Raw genomic sequence first — 13217 nt, 5'->3', positions numbered from 1 at the left:
AATGCACTACTTTCAGTGCCATGTCCGAGAATGAGTTGTGGTGGTCTGGCGCGAACAGAATTTGCTAACAGAGAAGCTGGAGTCCTGGATGGATCACTTCAAAGAACATGTCCAATGCTCTTTCCTCCCTTCGCCTCCTCCTGGAACAGCCCCGGACAACCCAACTTCAATTATGTCAGACGACTAGCATGGTTACAGGTGTTCTCCTAGTTTTATGTGTTTTCTGGTGCTTCTGGCCTCCTAGGTTGTGGACAGTGTCCTTAGTTTCCTTTCTGTTTCTTTGTCATATGTTGCTCGTAGTAGTCAACAAACCTGGTCAGGGTGAGACTACCTGCATTTTGCTACCGATGTACTTATTTTCTGATGAATGAATAGAATGTTGATTTACAAAACAAAACAAAACAAAAAATATGATAATGGATTAAGAAAGAGTTCATCATTTGTATTAAATTTGGATTTTTTTATTTAATAATTATTTTAAAGATTATATAAATTTATAAATTTATAAATCAATATAATTAAATAAAAATAATGTAATTTCATTTTAAATTTAATTTTATTAAAAAAATGGGGAATTTATTTCCATTTTTATTTTATCAAGAACATTTTATCTTTTAAATATTTTAAATTAGATTATTCCACACTATTTAAACATTTAACTTCTTGATATTTTAAATTAAATTATTTCTATTATATTTGAACATGAAAGTGGATTATCTAGCAACATTCATCTGTTATCATTAGAATTTATGAGGGCTTGACTTGTAACCCACATGCACTCAAGACACAACATTGTTAAAAAAAAAATACATTTACCAATACTTTGTTACACATGGAATTCACATAAATGTTTTCATACAACATCAAAGTTTTATATGAGTTATACCTCAGATAGTTAATGTTGTTAGCCTTCTACAGTTGCTTTGATTAACCCTTAGGGCAGAGTTTCTAAAGTTCGGTTGTAAACCCATGCCACTGACTTAGACTTATGACTCAATATCGCAATAGTTCACCCCTTCCAATGTTAAGTACTTGGCACATTTGGCATATTAAGTTTTAATGTACCGCATTCCAGAAGATTATACATGTCCCGGGCACCTAGAACCGTATCCACCGTCCCCTTTTTCCTAGGCCATTTGACAATCAAGGTTAATCAGGGTTTACTTGTGGTAACTAATTCCATCCCGGGTTCCGAGACCATTGTTTCATTTTCTCTCTGTGAGCTAGGATTTTCGGCGCTCTGCAACTGGTTCATGGTGGTGAGAGTTTTGAAAAAGTGTGGCTTCTCTCCTTTAGGTGATTACACTTTGCTCTAGTTCAATTTAACATACTGAGCTTTTTGATTTGTTCATCAACCCTCCTATAGCCCTTGACCCGTTCTCTGTCATATTTCCCTTACAGGTCCAGTTGTCTTCAACACTGGTATAGCAAGAGGAAAGGCGCAGGTCTGGAGGTATCTTGTGGGATACTAACTTCTGAAACTCGTCCTATAGAAATCTCATTCTAATTGAATTACTGTTATAGAAAGGAGGAGCCTGCTCACTAATTCTTTGGGTTCTTACACCCCTAAGAAGGATCGAAAACATGGCATGGCTCAACAAGGAATATTATAGGTAAGATGTGTCCCATGCACGTTAAGTTATGATTGACATATTTTGAAGTCTCTTATCTAAGTTCATGATTTATATGTGATAGGTTAGGGTTTACTATTCCATTTTTCCATCTTTTTCAGAGGGTTAAGCTATGGCCACGACCATGAGCGAAGGACTTACAGGTTCATCTTTTTCTTTCAAGTTTCCATTTTACCCCAGTTATTAAGGGTTCTCAGTTTACTCTCTTACAAATACTATTATGCTCATTTCGACAGCATAGGAAACCATCGTACACTGTTATAGTGCTTCAATCTTTGTTTAAGTCCTGTAATCATTCAGGACTATATATTTCTTGATAGTTAGTGGTGATTATAGCCTCGACTACTCTCTGTAAGACTGAAAGACTATTAATTAAATTATGGGTTTTCTTCCTTATTATTGTTGTAATGTATTAAGTCATTGTGAGTGCATCCAACAGAATGTCGTGGACTTTAAACTAGTTGTTTCATTCATTGCACACATTTCTGAGTAATGGAGGGCTTGATTCTGGGTATTCGGTTTTTCATGTCAATGTTGTAGCTTGAGAATATATTTTGACTTGTATAATTTCCAGGTATGTATAGGAAAAGACAACTTACTTTTATATAAATGATCAATATTTATTTCACTTTCACCTTTTGTTTAAATCTAAAGTGATTAAGTCTCTTTACAGGTTTATAATTCTCTCTTTTGGTTCCAGATTTTGTTAATAGTAAAATGTACTTTTATGCAAAATATTATGCATGTATGGAATGGTTTTCCTTCTATGTAATGAACATGACCCCTTTTCCTATAAACTCTATGTTTATTTTTCTTATTTTCCTTACTGATTTTAACTGGCGGCGAGCTGAGTCCTAGGGTTTTCTAGCTCGCAAAGCCAACCCTCAGATGTTTTTCCCCTGTCTTGGTCGCCAAGGCTCTTCCTCCGCAAAGAAACAAATCCATAGTCTATGTTAATATCAGATACTTCCTCTCTTCAACCCCAAATTGACTGATACCCTACAGAACATTTAAGTTTGCTTCTTTGTATTTGGTAACTATTTATAGTAATTTTCTGCACTATTGTTTTCCTGAAATTCAAGCACTCAGACCTTAAAACTTCTTATCTATTAACTAATAGTCCACACTAAATTACAAATTCATTTTTTTACAGGTAAGATGTTTCCCTTGCGTCGTTAAGTTATGGTTGACATCTTTTGAAGTCTCTTATCTAACTACATGCTTTATATGTGACATGTTAGGGTTTACTACACCATTTATCCTTCTTTTTTAGAGGGTTAAGCTATGGCCATGAGCGAAGGACTCGCGGGTTCATCTTTTTCTTTCCAAGTTCCATTTTACCCCAATTATTATGGATTCTTGGTTTACTCTCTTAGAGAGGCCATGATGCTCAGTTCCACAGCATAGGAAACCCTCCTACACTGTTATAGTGCTTCAATCTTTGTTAATCCATGTAATCATTTAGGACTATAGATTTCTTGATAGTCAATGGTGACTGTAGCCTTGGATACTCTCTGTAAGACATAAATACTATTCATTAAACCTTGGGTTTTTTCCTTATTACTTTTGTATTTTAGTAAATCACTATGAGTGTATCCAACGAACTATCGCGGACTTTAAAATGGTTGTTTCAGTCATTGCACACATTTCTGAGTAATTAAGGGCTTCATTCTGGGTATTTCGTTTTTCATGTCAATGTTGTAGCTTGAGAATATATTTTGACTTGTATCATTTCCAAGTATGTAGAGGAAAATATAACTTCACTTTTTTATAAATGATCAATATTTCTTTCGCTTTCATCTTCTGTTTAAATCTAAAGTGATTAAGTCTCTTTACATGTCCATAATGTTCTCTTTTAGTTCTAAATTTTGTTAATAGTAAAATATACTTTTATGCAAAATATTATGCATGGATGGAATGGTTTTCCTTCTATGTAATGAACAGGACCCCTTCTCCTGTAAACTCTTCATTTTTTTTTTTATCGTTTGCTTTCTTGATTGTAACTGGCAGTGAGCTGAATCCAAGGAATTCTTGGCTCACAAAGCCAACACTCAAATGATTTCCCCTACCTTGGTCGTGAAGGCTCTTCCTCTATAAATAAATAAATCCATAGTCTGGGTTAATCTCATATACTTCCTCTCTTCAACCCCAAATTGACAGATACCCTACAAAATGTTTAAGTTTGCTTCTTTGTATTTGGTAACTATTTACAGTAAGTTTCTGCACTGTTGTTTCACTGACAGTCAAGCACTCAGGCCTTAAAACCTCTTATCTATTAACTAATAGTCCACACTGAATTACAAATTCATTTTTTACAGGTAAGATGTTTCCCCTCTGCTGTTAAGTTATGGTTGACATCTTTTGAAGTCTCTTATCTAACTGCATGTTTTACATGTGCCAAGTTAGGGTTTCCTACACCATTTTTCCATATTTTTCAGAAGATTAAGTTATTGTCGTGAGCGAAGGACTCGCGGGTTCATCTTTTTCTTTCCATGTTCCATTTCACCCCAATTATTAAGGGTTTTTAGTTTACTCTCTTACATAGGCTATGACACTTATTTATGCATCATTGGCAACCCTCCTACACCGTTATAGTGCTTCAATCTTTGTTTAAGCTCTGTAATCATTCAAGACTGTAGATATCGTGATAGTTAATGGTGACTATAGCCTCGACTACTCTCTGTAAGACTGAAATACTATTAATTGTTGAAAATCAACAAGAAAATCCTAACTTAATTTTCCCTTGAATTAAATTGGGAATTAAATTTAATTCCACATCTCATGACAACTTGTAATAGTTAACTAAGTTAATTTGACTTAATTAGATCAGTTAATTCGATTTGAGGGTCTAACTAGATTCATGTAGAGTGTCTCCTACAATTAGGAGCATTAGTTGAGTTTATTTTGAGTTGTAATTATTTAATTCAGTCCAACTGAGTTAAAGTCAGTTAAACTAGTTCCAACTAATGGAGGAATTAGTGGGAGATCCAGTAGTGAGTTGTAACCTGCAGTAGTGGGGTGTAACTTAATGTAGTGGGATGTAACATGCAGTAGTGGGGTGTAACATGTAGTGGTCACCCAGTAAATGGAAGATTCACTCATAATTAACTCATGCATGTCAGATTAGAGAAAGACCCAGTTGAGATTGGAGTTCAGGGATAGTGTACTATCAGTTGTATAATCATATGAATTATACATGTGGTGCATGAAATAAGAGGAAGGCCTATGAGGATTGCACAATTCATAATTGTGGAATTTACCAATTAAATATGGGCTAATTCCCAAGGGAACAACGCAAGGAAATAGGAGCTTGGCAAGCAGCATAATTGGCTAATTATTATCTTGAGCTTGTCTGGGAAGTAGTGAGATAGATAGAGATAGTGCAGAGGTTGCTTGGGATTGAGAAAAGCATTGTAATTTTCTCATATTTTTCTTATTAATGCAATATACATATATTAGGGGTTTTTAACTGTGGATTTCCCTAGAAAATTATTGTGTTATGCCTGATTGAATTCTTTCTCTTATATGCTTCGTGATTTCGTCGATTGTTTGTTTTTTCCGCTGATGAGTAGAGTAGATTCAAGTCAATTGTTTTAGCATATTACAATCTGCAATTTGAATCTACAAGGAATTTCTACATTAATTAAATTCTAGGTTTTTTCCTTATTATTGTTGCACTATATTAAATCACTGTGAGTGCATCCAATGGACTGTCATGGGCTTTAAACTAGTTGTTTCGGTCATTGCACACATTTCTGAGTAATGAAGGGCTTGATTCTAGGTATTCGTTTTTTCATGTCAATGTTGTAGCTTGAGAATATATTTTGACTTGTATCATTTCCAAGTAGGTAGAGGAAAATATAACTATACTTTTTCATATACTATCAATATTTCTTTCGCTTTCACCTTTTGTTCAAATTTGAAGTGATTAAGTCTCTTTACAGGCCCACAATGTTCTCTTTTGGTTCCAAATTTTATTAATAGTAAAATGTACTTTTATGTAGAATATTATTCATGGCTGGAATGGTTTTCCTTCTATGTAATGAACAAGACCCCTTCTCCTGTAGACTCTCTGCTTCTTATTCTTGTTTTCTTTCCTGATTTTAATTGGAAGCAAGCTGAATCCTAGGGTTTCCTAGCTCGTAAATCCAACCCTCAAATGTTTTTCCTGTGTCTTAGTCGTCAAGGCTCTTCCTCCGCAAAGAAATAAATCCATAGTCTAGGTTAATCTCAGGTACTTCCTCTCTTCAACCCTGAATTGACTAATACCCTATAGAATGTTTAAGTTTGCTTCTTTGTATTTGGTAACTATTTACAGTAAGTTTCTGAACTACTTTTTTCTTGGCAGTCAAGTTCTCGAACCTTAAAGCCTCTTGTCTATTAACTAATAGTCCACAGTGATTTATAGATTCATTTTTTTATGAGTTACAATTACTTTAAATTATAGGGTACTTTTCTTTCCAGAATCAGAGAAAAACTTCAAATATTAATAACAAATATTTCCTTCAATTATTGTAAAAAGTTCTAATTCCGCAAACAACCTAGGTTCAATCATCCAACAAGAAGAAATAATAAAAAGAAGTTTTGAAAGTACTTATCTATCTGAACCTTTGTTGTCATAAGAAATTACCAAGAAGATCTCACCACCCAACCGTGAGACTGAAAATGACGTCGAGTCTCTCCCCCAAGCTTCTTCCAAACCAATCAATAAGAGGACTATGTCTTAGCTTAAACAATTCTAAACATCAAGACCACCTAGGTCCAATCCAGAATTTCACCCTTCCAGGGTTCTTCCAAGGGTTCCATTGGTTCATAACCCAACTCAAGAGCACCTTCATTTGGTAGCGTCCTGCCCCCTAGACATTTCTATACAAGGTTCTCAGTCCAAACTCTCTCTTTTTCCTCTAGCTCCCTCTTTCTCCTCCAGATCATATTCCCACTAAGATCGAGGTTTTTCCCCTCCTCCTCTCTAGGGAAAAGAGAGAGAAAACTAATAACTGTCCCAACTGTCTGGTGGTTTTCTTTTTTTTTAGAAAAGAATATATCTCTTGAAATTAATTGTCTTCCATTAATTATGTTTCACCACAACACTTCATCGGGCCTTTTAAGCCACAAATCATTAAGTTTATAAAGAAAGAAATAAAAATAACTAAGAGTAACATCAGTAACTTAACAAACTATTCTCAGGTGACTTTAGTGTGTTAATATTAGAATTTATGAGGGCCCGACTTCTTAAGTAGTGATTAAGGGTAGTTTCAGTATGATTTTTGCTTTTTTTCCCAAACTTTGTTCACGTAAGTGAAGCGTAAGCATGGCAGAAGAAGGCAGCTGATTTCACCTCAGAATCAGGGCTTCTGTAACTTAACAGGGAAAACTCCAAGTTCTTTCCATTAAGACTTGGAGACACCAAAGATTTCTCAGGTGACTTTATTGTGTGCACATTCTAGAAATAGACAAACTTTCCTAAGAGTTTCTACCTAGACTTGATTTAGAACACAGTGATTCGCATAATATTTAAGCTTACAATTAGAAGACATGTATGGTTTATGAGAATACAAGTGCATTTTTGGGCAATATGGCTATCATTATAATGTGGTATACGAGGCATAGTCAACGACTCAGAGGAACTATCTTTTATTTTCGGGTTGATCCTAGCGCCTTTAAATTCTTACCCGCAGTAGAGAGATACTAATGCACAACTATAATATGTTGTCCTATGAAGCCGTGGTCAACAATGCTTCCGAAAAAGGAATTTTTTGTATAAAAAATTAACCTACAACAAATTAAGGAATTGTTGTTAGGGATGGTTTTCAACCGGTAATAATCAAAGTTACAAATGCATTAGAGAAATTGTGGGGATAATTTGAGGGAAAGATGGAACCCTCAGAGAAGAAAAAGGTGAAACTGACGACAGCGCCTTGAAATTCTTACCTACAGTAGAGAGTACAATTGTAATATGCCAACGATTGTTGAGGAGTTATCATGAACAGATAAGGTGGAAACAATACATTAAATAATGAAATTCTTCCATGACTTTGAAGTCTTGGTAGCAGTAGCAAACAGTTGATACATTCAGTTGACACTAAATAGTTAAACAATTGATCCAGTCGTGCATCATGGCAGAGTAAAATTTAGCTAACTTGTGTGCTAATGGGGCTAAGTTGACACTAAATAGTTCATCTAGTTAAACAGTTGATCCAGTCAACAGTTGATCTAGTCGTGCATCATGGCAAAGTAAAATTCGGCTGACATGTGTGTTGATGGGGATCACTTGACACTAAACACTTCATCTAATTAAATAGTTGATCCAATCAACAGTTGATCCAGTCGTGTATCATGGCAGAGTAAAATTCAGTTGACCTGTGTGCTGATGGGGATCTTGATAAAGGACAAATGTCGTTTTTAGACAACGGGACAGATGTCGACACAATAGCAAAAGGGTAGACAATGGTTGGCCTAACCATTTTCAAGAAGGAAATGCCTATTGGCATAAATATAAAACAATTAGGTTGGTGCATGTCACTTTAAACATAATGCACCTCAGGGATGGAAATAAAGAACTAGGAATTTACTTTTGTAATTGGAAAAAAAAATGAAGGCAATGTCACATGTAGTCGTTGTAAGCACAAAAGTCATGGTCGCACAAGCCAATGCGTTGAATTTGAGGCTCTCCCTTCAATTTTTTGTACTGTTAAACTAATTAATACATACAGACTTGTTCCTTCTATTGCCTCTAACTCACACAGTCTATAATGGGATTGCATCTAGCAACTACACGGTATTGCAGGAGGATGATACATCGATATGATTACACAATAAGAGGGAGATAAATTATACCAATAACAATTTAAATAAGTAGAATTAAAATATGAATAATATAGTGGAACAACAAGGATCTAAGAGGATGGAGAGGGTTTCTGAAGGTGTCTTTCGTGTTGCTCCCCAGCCCAGCAATGTGGGCATCAATGGAGAACACAAAATGCGAGATCGATGCGTCCCTAGAAGACCTGAAGACACCTTTTTATGCTCGGCCAAACAGTTTCCCATTCGATTTCACCATGAACCAGAGCATGAGCTCACAATGGTTGAATGGCCCGTCCTTTGGCCCAAGATGATCACTCCCTTCCTGGATCAAATAATTTTATATAGATCCGGCCACACACTGGCTAGATCTGATAGCTTGTTCATGATTTAGCTTCATCCTCTACCAAAACACTAGCTTAAAGGTATATCGCAATGGGGGGTCTCTTGAAAGGTTTGGGTAGAATAGGCTGATGCCTGGAAAACCCTCATTCATATGCCCTACACACCATATGAAATTTTGATGATCACACTACAATCGAGTCGAGGGCCCGCAAAGACTCGTTTACTCTGGAAAAACTGCATTCTAAGATATTCGAGTAACTTCAAACCCGATCTACCTCATCCTACCACAGACCTCGACTCCATAGTGGGAGATCAACGCTTGTATTGAACAGATTTGGATTTTTACTTGGGGATAAGTGATCACTTCCCAGATTTGGTGCTCAAATTAATAGATATGTATCTGTCTTGGCCTTCTCTCCCAGATCCAGAGCTTTACGTCATAGATCGACCTCGTTATGAATAGATTTTCACTTCTCTTTCTGATTCTAAGTGGTTCCACAGAGTGTTGGCGGGAAGGAAATGGTAGAGGATTGCGACAAAGGGAGGTCAGAGGTGCTCACGACCTGTGGTAAGGCAAAACCCAAGTCAAAAAATACAAGGTTTGGAGATTTCTCTAGTCCCGCAGATCACTGCATATAAGGGGACTGAAGAACATTTCCAAATATTCTTAAAATCCATAGTAGGTAAATCTATATCATTTTGGATACAACATCAGATAGGGTAATAAAACTGAAGCAGAATATTATGGAAAAGATGGGATATCCATACCATATACAAAACCTTATCTACGATGGTAGATCTCTACTGGAAGAATGAAGTATACATGATTACGATATACTACCCTCTACCACCATTGTCCTTAATCTACGACTAAGAGGAGGAGTAGCAGGATCAAGTAAATCCAAAGGAACAGGAGGTGTTGCTGGATCAAAATTACCCAAAGGTACAGAACCAAATCAGGAACATAATAGTGTTGGGCTCTCCTACAAAAACATACTCCAAGGGAAATCAACAGCTACAACAAGCACAAACCAGACACATAATAATCCTAATCCATACATTATGGAGCAGGAAAATTATATCCCATAACTAAACATAGATCTTCCAGAAACAAACGATTTTTGCACAACCTATCAGGAACAAGCCCTCATATGCAGATTTAACATTTTTTGGCCAAAACCAAAGGATATTTTCCACTGGATCTTCACAAATTGGACAATAAATTGTGAGATACACCTTTGCAGTAAAGATTTCTTCATTGTAAAATTTGCATCATCGACAAAGCGAGAAATTATCCTACAGGAAGGCCCATGGTTTTGGGGATTGACAAGGCTCTTCATCACTCCATGGTTTCCATTTATTGATGCTAACACCATGATTGTAGCAAGGATGTTGGTTTGGGTTAGGCTACATAACCTTCCCCTACACTTCTGGCATAATCAAGTACTAGAAGCCATTAGAAATATCATAGGACGATACATAAAGACTGACGAACAAAGGTTGGAAGAATGAATATATACTTTCGCATGCATTTGTGTGGAGGTGGACCTCAGTAAAGGCCTTCCGGACTGCATTCAATTGATACACAACGATTAGAGCTGGACTCAAATTTTGGATTTTGAGAACACAACTTTTAGATGTTGAATATGTCGCCAAACAGGACACTTACAAAATACGTGCCCTGCAGCCACGAAAGAGCAGCGAAGGAAGAAGAAACTAGGAAAACAACCAAAAGGGTGTAAATTTCCCCCAAATGAAGCAGACGAGGAAGAGAAAGAAGCAGAAAAGGAACCCATCCCAAATCAAGAAGAAAATCACATACAAGAAAACAAAGGAAACGTCGAAAAAATTCCAACATAATTACAAGGCCCTACAAATCATCTAATAAGTATACCTAAAGGAAAGGACAATGGAGGAATAAAACAACATGCTCACAATACTTTAGATTCAGACAAGGAAACCTCTCGAATGGAATAAAATCAGCTAGCTATCGTCTCAAACATGTCATCTCAAGGAGAATGGCGGAAGGTTGAAAAGAAGAAATGGAGAAAAGTCTAATTTTTCTCCTCGTTTTTTAGTTGATTGTTTTTGTATGAACTCATGATCATCAGTCTTAGACTAGATGATGGACATATTATAAGCAGCAACAATATGTAATTTTGTTTTCATTAATAAAATTAAGATTTTTTCCTTGGAAAACAAAAAGTAAAATTAAAATATTAAAATTAATTAATTAAGTTTGTTTGTTGATGTTAACCTTATATATTGTGACATAATTTTTTGTCAAAGCTAAGGTTAATTGGTAGTCAATGCTAAATCAAATACTATATGTTGATTGCCACAGGAAAATAATGTTCATAACATAAAAGAGATATTATTTCTCCGTCATTATTGTAGCATAGAATGAGGGTTGAGGCTACAATGTTTTTTTTGTGCAAGTGACAAAGACTTAGACTTGGGCTAGTCTTAGATTCGATATTATTTTGTTTGGAGAATTGATGTCCATTAGTTTCTTTATGACCTCAATTACAACTGTGTCCATTAGGGAATGCATTAACTACAAGTAGTATGTGTGCATTTATATAAAGAATTTATTAGTCCATTTTCAAAAAGACTAGATAGCTTGCATAAGGAAATGATGTTCAAAAATACATTTTGGGAAACCCATAAAAGTTATCAGTCTTTGTTTTTCTTTGTATTATTTCTATGTCTCGTGTGTTCATCAAGTTTATATTCGACCCATGGTTTCGGGGTCAGCCAGTGATTGAGAGGTGAATTAGTTGAATCAATGTTCTAATTTTGTTTTTATAATTTATATAGATTTAAAAGTATAAGGATAAATATATATATTTTAATTATAAAAAAATTCAAACCTAATTTTTTAAATAGTTTATTATTATTGTATTAACATTAAGATATGAACGCTCACCCTACTTGTATTTTTTTCACAGTCATTTATGTTTCTGGAGGGTGATACTTATCAGCCAGGGGGGCCAAGGAAAAAGAGTAGGCTAAAGTAAATAGGCCACGTTACAGCATGGCAAGGTCTTCAACTTTTAAGTCTTTAAAAAAGGTATGGATACCTATCTTTTTGGGGCTACAAAACCTTAGCTTTCTCCCTTAATATATAGTATAGGGTTCTTACTAACACGGTTAAAGTGTCAATGCCAGGAGAAAATTCAACACCATCAATAGGGGTTTAGGTTTACTCAGAACGAATTGAGCATATTTATAATAATAATGATGATGATGCTAACAAGAAATATCTTTTTGTCTTGACCAGTGGTAAGAAGAAAATGAACATTGCAAAGATAAGAACTAATTATTGTGAGCTTCAAAGTGAAATTGGGACTTGGACGAAAGAATCTATCACCTTTGTGATACTAAGAGGGTTGAAGATGAACAACATTTTCTCTTGGATTTCCCGACTCTCACTCACATCCGTTCTTATTTCCAAAACATTTTTCACACTACCAACCTTCTTGACTTGTTAAGTGAGCAAAATTATAGTTATCTAGGAACACTTATTTCTCTTAATTTTTATCATAGAAATAAAATATTAAGGAGTCTCAATTAATCTCATTCTTTATTAAGGTCCGATAGACCACATTGGTCTTAGTGGACGTTAATCATCATGATCATCATCATCAATTAAAATATTGATATGTTCAAAATTATAAAAAATACAATATAAATTTGTTATATCTTTTTTATAATTATAAATTGTTAAAAAGTATATTGATTTATTAAAAAACTATTAAAAGTGTGATACAATTTTTTTGTATTTTTTTTGGGGTGAATTCTATTAACTACAAAAACTAGGATTTATATAGAGGGCTACAAAAGTAAAGTTGGTCTCTCACAAGGGAGACCAAACCATATTAGAAAATATACTCTCCTTAAGGAGGAGAGGGATAATAGAGAACTGAAAGAGACAAAAGTAATCGGACTACAACTGAAACATTGGCTTATATGGCCTTATAGAAAAGTAACTAAAAATAGGATATCAAAAAATCATAACAAAATCACAGTCAAGTTGAGGGATCAAAATCTGACCCTACAACTAGGACAGGTGCTTTTGGGTCCTCTAATGATCTTCCTATTGTTGGGGGAATGTCGATATGTTTATTTATCTTCTCCATCTTGTGATCTAGATCCCGCAAGTGCCTATGCAATTGCTCAAGAGAGTGAGTAATGTCCATCCACGTTTCATGGCAGTCTATAATATCCTGCCCCAATACAAACTTCATTTTCCATTAGAAATCGATTGTCTACATATATTGGTTGAATCGACCCCTCATATGCCCTGTATCTGGAATCCAACAATGTCAATCAATAAGAACCTTTGTGTCAGAGAGGGGGGTATTGTGAGAAGAGGCTTCCCCTCTTCCCGTGTGAGTGGGCCCGCTCTTGATAGTAAACGACCCCCCTTCTAATGCG

The 13217-nt window shown here is 35.4% G+C and overlaps 1 long non-coding RNA gene across 1 annotated transcript; it reads left to right on the top strand.

The window, feature by feature from the left end:
* Window positions 1-954: 954 nt before the first annotated feature.
* LOC149263018 (uncharacterized) lies at window positions 955-2027 on the top strand. The gene is made up of 2 exons (XR_016249606.1): window positions 955-1613; window positions 1733-2027. It is a non-coding gene; the product is annotated as an uncharacterized LOC149263018 (long non-coding RNA).
* Window positions 2028-13217: the final 11190 nt, after the last annotated feature.

This window comes from Pinus tabuliformis, chromosome 6 (assembly GCF_031772625.1).
Source record: "Pinus tabuliformis cultivar Carrire ecotype Pingquan chromosome 6, CPIR1, whole genome shotgun sequence".
NCBI classification, from domain to species: Eukaryota; Viridiplantae; Streptophyta; class Pinopsida; order Pinales; family Pinaceae; genus Pinus; species Pinus tabuliformis.
This window is presented reverse-complemented; position numbering and strand designations above follow the sequence as displayed.